Below are 11,245 nucleotides of genomic sequence, written 5' to 3'. Positions count from 1 at the left end.
TAACTAGTTATTTTTGAAGGCAATGACTAGTGTAATGTCATTTGAAATTTTAAACTGATTTATGACCTAGAAATTCATGCAAGATTCAAAATGATTTTACTATACAGTAAATAAGAAATGCTATTTCAGAAAGCTAATTCGTCCCCTTTTATCGTAGCACATGTTTCATATTATTAAAGTTTGCAGCTTTCTTTTACATGTGCATATTCGAAAGTCAGTTTATGTGTCCTTGTTTAATATTATATGCGAGTCCATATATATTTTATTGTTATAATAATAACACGGTACGCTAAGCAAAAATGTGACATATTATATTTCAAAGATAAATGTAATTATTTATAAATTAAAAGTTTTAACGAGCGAAATCTTTATTTCAAAATATATGACGAACAACATGTCTTCTTTTTAACTACCAACTGTACCAGTTAAAAGTAAATCTAGGTTAAAATAAATTGAACTTATCCATAAAGGTTAACAATTTACATTTTGATACGATCGTTTAAAAAAATGAAAACAACACTTTATGAATTTCATGCGTCCGATAAGCTTATCATATCATTGACGGTTTTCAATATTTTTATTATTTATGATATCACTTTTCAAATGCGTTCTATTGCAAAACAACTACCAACGGTCAATAACGCAGCAAAAGTATAATTCTTCAAAATTGTCAAGTAAAAGAAATTTAAAAGATTGAAAACATGTGAATTAAAATATTATAAACTATGCAACTAGTCACGCTAATTTTCTGATTTCATGTATTTAAATCTACAATAATGTATCCTGTATTTAGTTTAGTAACGACCATTGAGACCGATATGCTAGTGGTGTGTACTCAGTCTTTATTGTCAAATGTTAAGAGTATGAATATTTGTATTACAATATAACCTAAAGTGGTTTTGTACTGTAACGCTATTATGTATAGAATTTTTACCTTATTGTAAACGATAAAATTGTACAAAAGCATCCACATGCGGCCTCTTAATGGGTATCATATACGTTTATATAAACTCAAAAGGTAAATTTAGTAACTAAAGTGCAAGTCGTTTTAATTACACTTTATGTGCCGCGTTTCTTTCAAACAAAGATATGAACGGACGATGACCTTTTCCCAGCTGATTTAAGATTTAATGTGTGTTAGAAGCATCTCCGCGCTATTAATCAAACCTGGTATGTAAACAGACCCAGAACGACTGATGAAGTATAATTTAAATTAAGATAATAATAATAATAATAATAATAATAATAATAATAATAATAATAATAATTATAATCCAATGGAAAAAATAAAAATAAATAAAAAATAAAAAATATTTAATATATTTACATAACAATTCAAAACAAAATAAATAAAATACAAATGTAAAAAATATAAAAAAAATGGCGTTACGGGCAACATGCTTATGATTGATATGCAATTTAAAAAAATACATATCTCAATAAAGAAATTAAATTCACATTGTTCGAGCATCTATCGCTGCAACTGAAATAGACGATAGAGTGTAGATGTATTACTGTGACTTCAAATAACTTAGACCATAAGAAGAAAGATATGAGCCGCTTGAGTATACATCTAACAGAAACTTAACTCGTAGAGTATTAAATGAAACCTCAAACAATGTGAACTTAATAGCAAAGAGAGCCTTTGATAGAGAGTATTGACAAGAGCTTGAAGCATAATTCGAAGAACACATGTTACTTCAAAATATTATACCTCTCTACGCGTGATATGTTGAGCGCTGGCCCATCCCATGCCAAACATAGGTAACTCAAGTATATTTAATACCTACTCTAAAATATATACCTGCTTGTTGAGCTCTGGCCCAGTCCATGCTTAAAGGGTATGGGCTCACTTTGCAACCTGAGACGGATAACCTCGAATGAAAAAAACCATTTGCACACTAAAACATGTATCCAAAAGAACTGTCAAATGGACAAACAAATGATTCGTTCACCCGACGATAGGGCTGCCTAGTTACCCGTTTTATTCAGGGCTGCCTGAGAACTCAAGTAATAATTGTGTGACAAGTAAAGAATGGGTAACATCCATTATTACATTGCCCAAACGAAATGTGTTACACATGCTGCCCTTGTAACGCATTGAGTATCCCCAAAATTATTCCGAGATAGTGATTGTGCCATATTGGTTATGTGTACTGTAACAAACCTTCTTTCTAAAAAATAATTAGAGCTTAGTGATACAAATAAAATTTAAATAAAGATAGAAATGGTTTATATAAGAAAATACTTAACATAGTAATTAATTATAAATAGCCATCTACTAACTTAGTAAAGAAATAATGAAAATAACAGATCTATCTGCTGCGAAACTTATGAATAGTAATTTTTAAACATTTTCAAAAGATCTTGATCATATTAATGCCTTTTAACTTCAATTTTTTAATATAGCGGGTGTATCCGTCAGATGTCGATGCATCCCAGTTTGAATTATGTGATTGGATACCATTAGTTGTATTTTGGAATTAAATATAAATAGCGCTCTTGTCTTCGGAATAACGAAGGTATCCGAAAAACTCCCATTATAACAGTGACTGTAGTTTAATTATCAATGCGGATCGAAAATATCTCTCTGTAAAAGTTTATTCCTCTATCGTAGCACACTTAAGTTGGTTAACGCATGTCATACTATTTTACTAGATAAATAAACAGATTTCACTAGGATATAATGCATGTCATACTGTGTTGATTAGGTAATAGAAAACAACGAACAACTGGTTATGCTACCAATTTCGTGAAGCAACAACCTTTCAACATTGTTATTTTAAGCAGATAAACTATGATGTATAAAATGTATTATCAGGAAATATGTCCGTTTCCAGCGATCTGTTTCTTTAATAGTGTATTTGCCTTTAAACCTTGTTCAATGATTTGTGGTAGTTCTTTGCATTCAAGTATACTCATCATTAGTATCGCAGATCTGGTAGGTTGTATTAGCACCCAACGTTTTTTCTCCGTATTCGAAATATGAAAATAAATAAAATAATGCTCAAAACCATGTTAAAATTACATATATCAATAAATCTGTAAAACATGATCATCGTTATCAAGCTATTATATATATTGTATGACTGAGACAATTATTATAAATTTGCATTGTGATACCATACTATCCATAACACCTTCTTTTCTATATACTCATTGTTCTAATTGCAGACAACATAAAGAGACGATATAGATGATTTGCATAAGCTAGAAATATCCTCATTTATTTAACGCATTTATTCGTCGTAGATCTGTACTCCTTAACCTTTCCTTATCTGTAATGCATATCTAATTGTCCGAGACAAAATTAAATTAATAGGGTCAATTGCATGTGTTGGTAAATAATTCTAGGTATATAACGATGTTGGGACGGAGTGACCTCAATGTTGACACGCCTGATTTACCAGATAAAGTAAACTATCAAAACACTACGATTAAACAATTTGCAGAGATCAATAAATAAGTCAAGATTAAGAGATAAAGTAACAAATGGCAGCTGCAAGGAAATAAACACTTACATAAACTTTAATTAATGAACATTAATACACAAGAATTTTCAAAGAAAAATATAATATTAAATTGTATCATGCCAACATACATACTATTTTTATTAATATTCAAGGTATTGCAGTTGTTTGTGGCAAATTAACAAGCATTGTTATCATAGTCATCTACTTGATACGAAGCTAAAATTTTAGTTTTGTTAGTAAATGAAATATAACTGAAATGACTGTTTTTCGAACATGGCTTACTTATACAACTCAATTTATGTTTGTGGACATTAGGTCTAGATTATATGATATATTTGGTATTTATCGCACGTTACAGCGTTTATCTAACCACATTTTCTAATTCAAAATCTCCATTACTTATCGGACCTAATAAGTAGATACACCTGTTACTCCTAATCATGTATGCATTAATTTTATATCGCATGTCATGTTTATAGGCCATCATGTTTTGCAGTTTATGATTTTTGTTGTATATATCTGTAACTACAGAAATCAAGAACAATTATTGTGTTCTGCATATATTTTTCTCTTTGTAATTGTTGTAACGTTAGAGATTATCGTTGAAGAGCACCCCGAGGTTACATAATGTCAACTAGGGAAAAAGTTACAAATATAAATGAAATAACACTCTATTAAATTTTAAAGCGCTTCTTAGATTTATCTTCATCAGGAATGTTAAAACCTTAACATTTGAAAGCCAAGTATGTATAAGACTTAAACATGTGTAAAGCTCTACTACCAAAAAGGACATACAAAAGCCAACTTCCCTAAAGATCAACTTTACTTGAGGGAGTTGATACCTCAGTTTCTTAATAAATGCTTGATGTATCAACAGAAAGACAATTTGTTTTTTTTAAATCATATCTGTACCGATGCATTGACTACTGAGTTGATGATACCTTTGAAGACTAACAGTCCACCAGCTGTGGTATCGACCCACTACAAATAAATGAAAATACCAATTAAATGTTAGCCAATAATGAGCGAGAACATGAATTTTACGAAAAGACTACATTCCCGTGCTCTTTGCCTTGATAGTGACATCACCAAATTATTGTATTTCGGTATATAACAGTCCTTCATATGTTCCTGAAATAACATGATTGTAATGTAACTACGGAAGCCCATTTAGGACCTTCCAAAAATATAGTTTGAATTCGAAATCAAGAATTTAAATCGTTATCACGAATTGTATAATTCCAAAAATATAAGTTGAATTCGAAATCACGAATTTGAATTCGAAATCACAAATTTAAAACGTTATCACGAATTGTATAATTCGTTATATCAGATTAAATTTGTGATAACGAATTGGTGAAAAACGTTATAACAGATTTTGTAATTCGTAATTACGAATTAAATTCGTTATCACAATTTTTTGTTATTTGTTATAACGAATTAAAGTCGTTATAACGAATTGTATAATTGGTTATAACGGATTATATTCGTGATAACGAATTTGTGGAATTAGTTATCACAGTTTTTTTTTTGTAATTTGTGATTTCAGATTTAAATTCGTTATCACAGATTTTTTAGCTCACCTGACCCACAGGGTAAAGTGAGCTTTTCTTCTCACTTTGTGTCTGTCGCTGTTCATTTACTTTCATAACTTTAACAAAAATCTTCTTCACTGAAACCTTTTGGCCAAATTGGAAAAAAAACGTGGCCACAATCAAGTTAGTTTTAACGCATTTTATTTGCAAAATTTGCAAAAGGGATAGGACACAAACCTGTACAAATATAAACATAAAAACGTGTAAAATGCCTAGAAGTTATTGTCGTGTAAACTGGGTGGGTTAACTCACAAACAAATATATTCAGTTTGTTAGCCAGCGACCCAGTTTACACACCAATAATATCTAGAAAATAAATGGAGAATGTGTCTATGGGCCACAGATGCCCCCGCTTGTAAATATGCATGAGTCAATGTACTAATTATTGACATTTTCTTATCTTTTAAAGTTGATGACATAAATTTCTACATGTTATGAGAAACTGCTTGCAGGTTTGAGTGCTCTCATTGTTCAATAACAAATAGTAATTAGGGATGTTGTTTGATTTTTGTTTTTGTATAGGTGTATGCATAACTCAAGAACGCCAAAAGTGACGCGACCCAATGTCACATTTTGATCTGTGTTTTGTGGTAATAAACATTGTGTATAAGTTTCAAAACATTTGGTTGAGGCAAACTAAATGTAGAGAACGGAAACGACAGATTTAGCACTTTGTCTTTTTATAAAGGGCATAACGCAAGAACGGTAAAAGTGACGCCACCCAATGTCAAACTTGATCTGTGTTTTGTGTAATAAGCATTGTGTATAAGTTTTATAACATTTGGTTGAGGCAAACTAAAATTAGAGAACGGAAACCAATTTTTGGGAACGTACTATTACAAATTTGTCCTGGGTCAAGAACAAACTTGTCCTCTCGGTACAATTATGTACCCTACAAGTTAACACACTTGTCCAATACGGTACAACTTGTATCTTGGTACTATACCAGTACAGCACAACTTGTAAACTCCAACTTGTACAAGTCCGTGATTCTAACAGGCACCAACCTGTTCTTTATTACACTTACTGAAATAGTATCTAATATATAAGAGACAACCATCTCAAATATCAACATATCGTAATTTCAGGTCTTCTTAAACTTATCACAATTGGGGTGGGGGGTATAAACGACCTTGACTGGCTATAAAGCCCTTGCACGGTCGGTAATTGAGCAAAAACATCGCTCTTGTTTATATACCCCAAAGGTAGCCGTACCATTTTTGAAGGAGGGGTGTTCTTCTAAAGTGCCTTATTACTTGTATTAGAGTTTCCTTTGGGAAACCCTTTCAAATTTGACCTGACCCAATTTTTACCCGCCAAATATCTTATTCTTTTTTATGTTTTATTAAAGTTTATACAGATAGATAAGATAGGGATTCTGCCGAACTGTAACTAAGGTAAACTATTGAACCTATGATACAAAAGAACAGAATAATAGGTTGAAACAAAAGATTCCCTTCATATCCAATTGTTTTCACGGCGAGTGTCTTGCAAGAAACAAGTTCTGTTCACACTCTGACGTCGCCCCTGTTTTGTTTTCGGGATCCATATTTCTCATTTATTTTAGTTTCCAGTGTTGATTGTCTATTGTTTGTAGTTATGCATCTTATCTGTTCCCGGGTTTGTCTTTTGTTCGTTGAATGCCCTTTTTAATGACTATTGCCTTAAGTGTTGAATTTCATTTGTAAATTAGTAATTTTATTTTAAACTTGAGTTTCATTATATTTAAGGAAAGTGTTAAGACCCTAGCATAGAAAATAAAGGAATGTGGAGTAAATGTGCATGGGACAAAATGGAACACAATACATAAAAAAGTACAAATTATCAATGAATAGGGCTTTTATTCATGTTCTTCATCTTGACAGTCGCTGGAGGGTCTTCAACAATGAACGAATTATTCATACCCTACAGCAAGGTCAAGACGGCCCCTAGCGTCGAATTAAGCGGTACTTAAAGCATTGTACTGTGAATAAAAATCAAATTCACCCCAAATAAAATACACCGAAGTCTAAACATAACAATATACATATTAAAACAGCACAAAAATGTAGCAATGATGTCTAAGAACAGTTTTCTTGAGGCTTCCCTGAGGGTACCCTTTTATCCCAGTCAGGAACTACATCAAGACGTATTTGAAATGTGTTACACTAAATCTATATATTTCGCTTTCAGACCAGAATATGTCGAAAAAATAATTAAAACAAAACTTGCGTTTCTGATAAAGAAAGGGTCCGGAATTCTCAGAATGCACGATTTTGCGTCATTTTTTCCAGAGCTTCTGGGGACCTTGAGCGGCCCCCAGACATCTCGCTGAATATTCTTTGCTACACTTTTAAAAGGGGCTAGTTACGGCCCTTTGTGCGATGAGCCCGCCTGCGGAACAACATAGCCGACATGGCCATATATAGAACATTATCATAAGGGTAAAAAGGGTCAATTGCTGCTTTCAATCGTCTGGAATTATTTGTAGATCTTTGCTTTCTCGGTGATCATCTTCGCTATAATAATTGATTGAAAGATTCTCTCTATCTATTATAATTTTCAAAATAATAGACAATACACAAAAATGAAAAAAAAACGTCAATAAAGGAAAATTATTCCTATAAATAGTCATCTTACAATTTTGATTTAAATAGACAGTAGGTAAATCTTGAAATTCTTAGCAATTATCTATCTATATCGGTTTTCAAGATAAAAGAAAAAAACTTGTATTTTACACTTGTGTTCTATATTATGCCATGTCGGTCATGTTGTTACGCTGGCGGACTCATTGCACTCAATCTTAAACTAGAAACCCTCATTTATTTCTCTCACTTCACTTCACTCCAGGCTAGTCTTATATACTTGTGCACGTTATATTCTATTTTCTTCTTCTCTATATCTTGTGTTTGTTTTTGAATTACATGCACTCCTATTATGTTTTCGTCATTATCAAATAATTGTAATATTATTAGCATATCAACAAATTCTTGCATGTGATTGGTCTGGTAGATTTTCTTTCCTAGGTTCCCATGTTTTCGAAACTACTTTCTTTACCTAAGTGTAATTGTATCCATTCCAGTGGCGGATTCAAAAGGTGGGCGTGGGTTGGAACCCCCCTTTTTTGACGATCAATGCATTTGAATTGGAACATATAGTTGGAACCCGCCCTTTCTTTTATCCTGGGTTAGGAACCCCCCTTTTAAAAATTGCTGGATCCGCCCATGCATGTACGATACACACTAATGATATTCGCCTGTCCAAAAAGAGTTTAGAAAAAAACAAATAAGGAATACATATATATCGGTTAAGAAATATGAGGATTAGACACATTTTTTCTAGAGATTATTGGTGTGGGTCACGGGCTAATAAACTTAACATATCAGTTTGTGAGTTAACCCACCCGGTTTTAACGACAATAACTTCTAGGTATAGTGTTTTTATGTTTATATTTGTACATGGAGAGGACGTCACATTACTTCAGTTTGTGTCTAATCCCTTTTGCTAATTTTGCAAATAGAATGCGTTAAAGTTAAATTGATTACACATAGTCATGTGTGTTTCACTTTGGCCAAAAGGTTTCAGTGAAGAAGACTTCTTGCAAAAGTTAATGAATAGCGACGGGCGCAAAGTGAGGAGAAAAGCTTACTTAACCCTGCGGGTCAGGTGAGCTAAAAATCTATGATAATGAATTTTAATCCGAAATCACAAATTATAAAAAACCTGTGATAACTAATTCCACAAAATCGTTATCCCGAATATAATCCGTTATAACCAATTATACAATTCGTTATAACGATTTTAATACGTTATGACAAAATATAAAAGATTGTGATAACGAATTTAATTCGTAATAACGAATTACAAAATGTGTTATAACAATTTCCACCAATTCGTTATCGCAAATTTAATCTATTATAACGAATTATACAATTCGTGATAACGATTTAAATTCGTGATTTCGAATTCAAATTAAATTTTTTGGAAGGTCCTAAATGGGCTTCCGTATATAACGGCTATTTATGGAACGCCGTAACTGTGTGATAGTGTAGATATTTAGTATGTTTTGTCGCTTTGTCTTAACGTCCTGTCATTTATTTTTTATGTTATGTGTAAATGCAATTATTTCCTGACATTGCATCTCTGTGTTACGTCAAATTAATTATTTGTTTTGTCGAAAAATTGTATGATGTGTCATTGCTATTCTTTGTTATGTGCAATATACATTACATTATGTTGTAACTACTGTATATTATGTGAATACCTCTAATCATTATCATGAACCACCTTTACGTTCTTTCACATTTGCACTATGTTGTGTCTATTCTTCCCATGATTAAGTCAGTTAATAATTGAGTCCTGTCTCAAATGTGATTGTTATGTTAAATGTGCTTAACGTTTTGGTTTGGTACATCTTTGTACTATGTACACCTCATGATATTGTATTTTAACGGCTTTATGTTGTGTTAATACATATGTATCTTTTGTGAAAAATATAATATATCTTGGCATAGCTTATATGCGATTGGCCAAACTATTGATACTTTCTGTTAACATTCAAGATATCATTTGAATCTACTAGTACATTATGTGCAAACACGTATTCCATTATGTGCAAACACCTATTACGTAATGTGCAAATGCCTACGACATTATATGCAAACACCTCTTACGTTATAGGCAAATATATATGACATTATGTAGAAACACTTATTACATTATGTACAAACACCTATTACATTATGTGCAAACACCTATTACATCAAGTACAAATACCTTTTACATTAGGTGCAAACACCTATTACGTTATGTGCAAACAACTATTACATAATGTGCAAACACTTATTACGCTACGTGCAAACACCTATAACGTTAATGGCAAACACCTATTCCGTTATGTGCAAACACCTATTACGTTATTGTAAACGCCTTTTCAACAAAGATTAAAACAAAAAGCATTAATGATGTATACATTTTCAGTAGTCGAAAATTAGGGAAATCATAAGAATGTTATATGTTAGTCATAAACATATGCTTAAAATCAAGTAAAAATTAAAAAAAATGAATATGTGATATCTGAGGAATATACGAATGGGTACTGATTTTCCATGAAATATTTTCATGGATCGTGATTTCATAAGACTTCAAATTTACTAGTATATGACTTTTTTGTCAATAAATGCGGTTTGATTTTGTTTTTAACATATTACATTCTTTTGATTTCCTTAATTTGCACCTAACGAAGACGTTGTTTGCACATAATGTCATAAGCATTTGCAAACTCCGTACAGTGATCGTTTCCATTCCGGAACTATTTTCCTTTACTCCATCAATCACTGCCACCGGCTGTCGAAATTCGTTTCAAAATTTGGAACGAATATCTACGCAAAAAAATTTCCACAGAAACATTGGTTACCAGCTTGAAAAACGTTATTTTTATCTTGTCCTTCAATAATTTATACAACTGTTCATAGTCCCCTCAAATGAGCCTATACTAAACGTACAATGACAGGAATTTTTTTTTGTGTGTCTATCTTTTTCAGCGATTTCTGCCCCAATCCCACCAATTGATAGAAATAATGGACCGAAAGGAGATAGATAGCAAAGTAAAATGTATTTTTGGTGTGAGCCCATAAGAAAAACAAGGGGAAGCAATACAGCATTTGCTGCATGAAGGAACAGAAGATTTACTTTTAAATTTGCCGGTTGGCTATAGAAAAGCTTGGTGAACCAAGCCTTCCCATTTCTTCAAGCTGCATCATGCTCATTGGTCATTGCACCTTTGAATATAATCCAAAATGAACAGCTCTCAAACTCGGTAACAGTGTCCTTCATGGTTATATATCAGTTACATTATTCTCATTACGTGGTATTAGAGGGAAAAGGGTATCTTGACATATATTTTGGGTATAGTCTATATAGACGTCTGTTTGGGGTTAAAAAAAAACTCGTACATGAAAATTCCTACATATTTATATTTTCATTGAAATACTGGTAAAGCTCATTCAGTTCATCCATTTTCAGCCATATTGGCTTCAGTAGCAACAAAAGGTCAATCCGGGTCAAAAGCTTACGAGATACGAAAAAAGCCGAAGGCAGTGATTAGTGTAGAGTAGTATGCGGATCGGAGCTGGATCTGCCGAGAGTTTGAGCCATTTGCACATAACGTAATAGGTGTTTGCACATAATGGAATACGT

This window comes from Mytilus californianus, unplaced genomic scaffold, assembly GCF_021869535.1.
Source record: "Mytilus californianus isolate M0D057914Y unplaced genomic scaffold, xbMytCali1.0.p SCAF_7, whole genome shotgun sequence".
NCBI lineage: Eukaryota > Metazoa > Mollusca > Bivalvia > Mytilida > Mytilidae > Mytilus > Mytilus californianus.
This window is presented reverse-complemented; position numbering follows the sequence as displayed.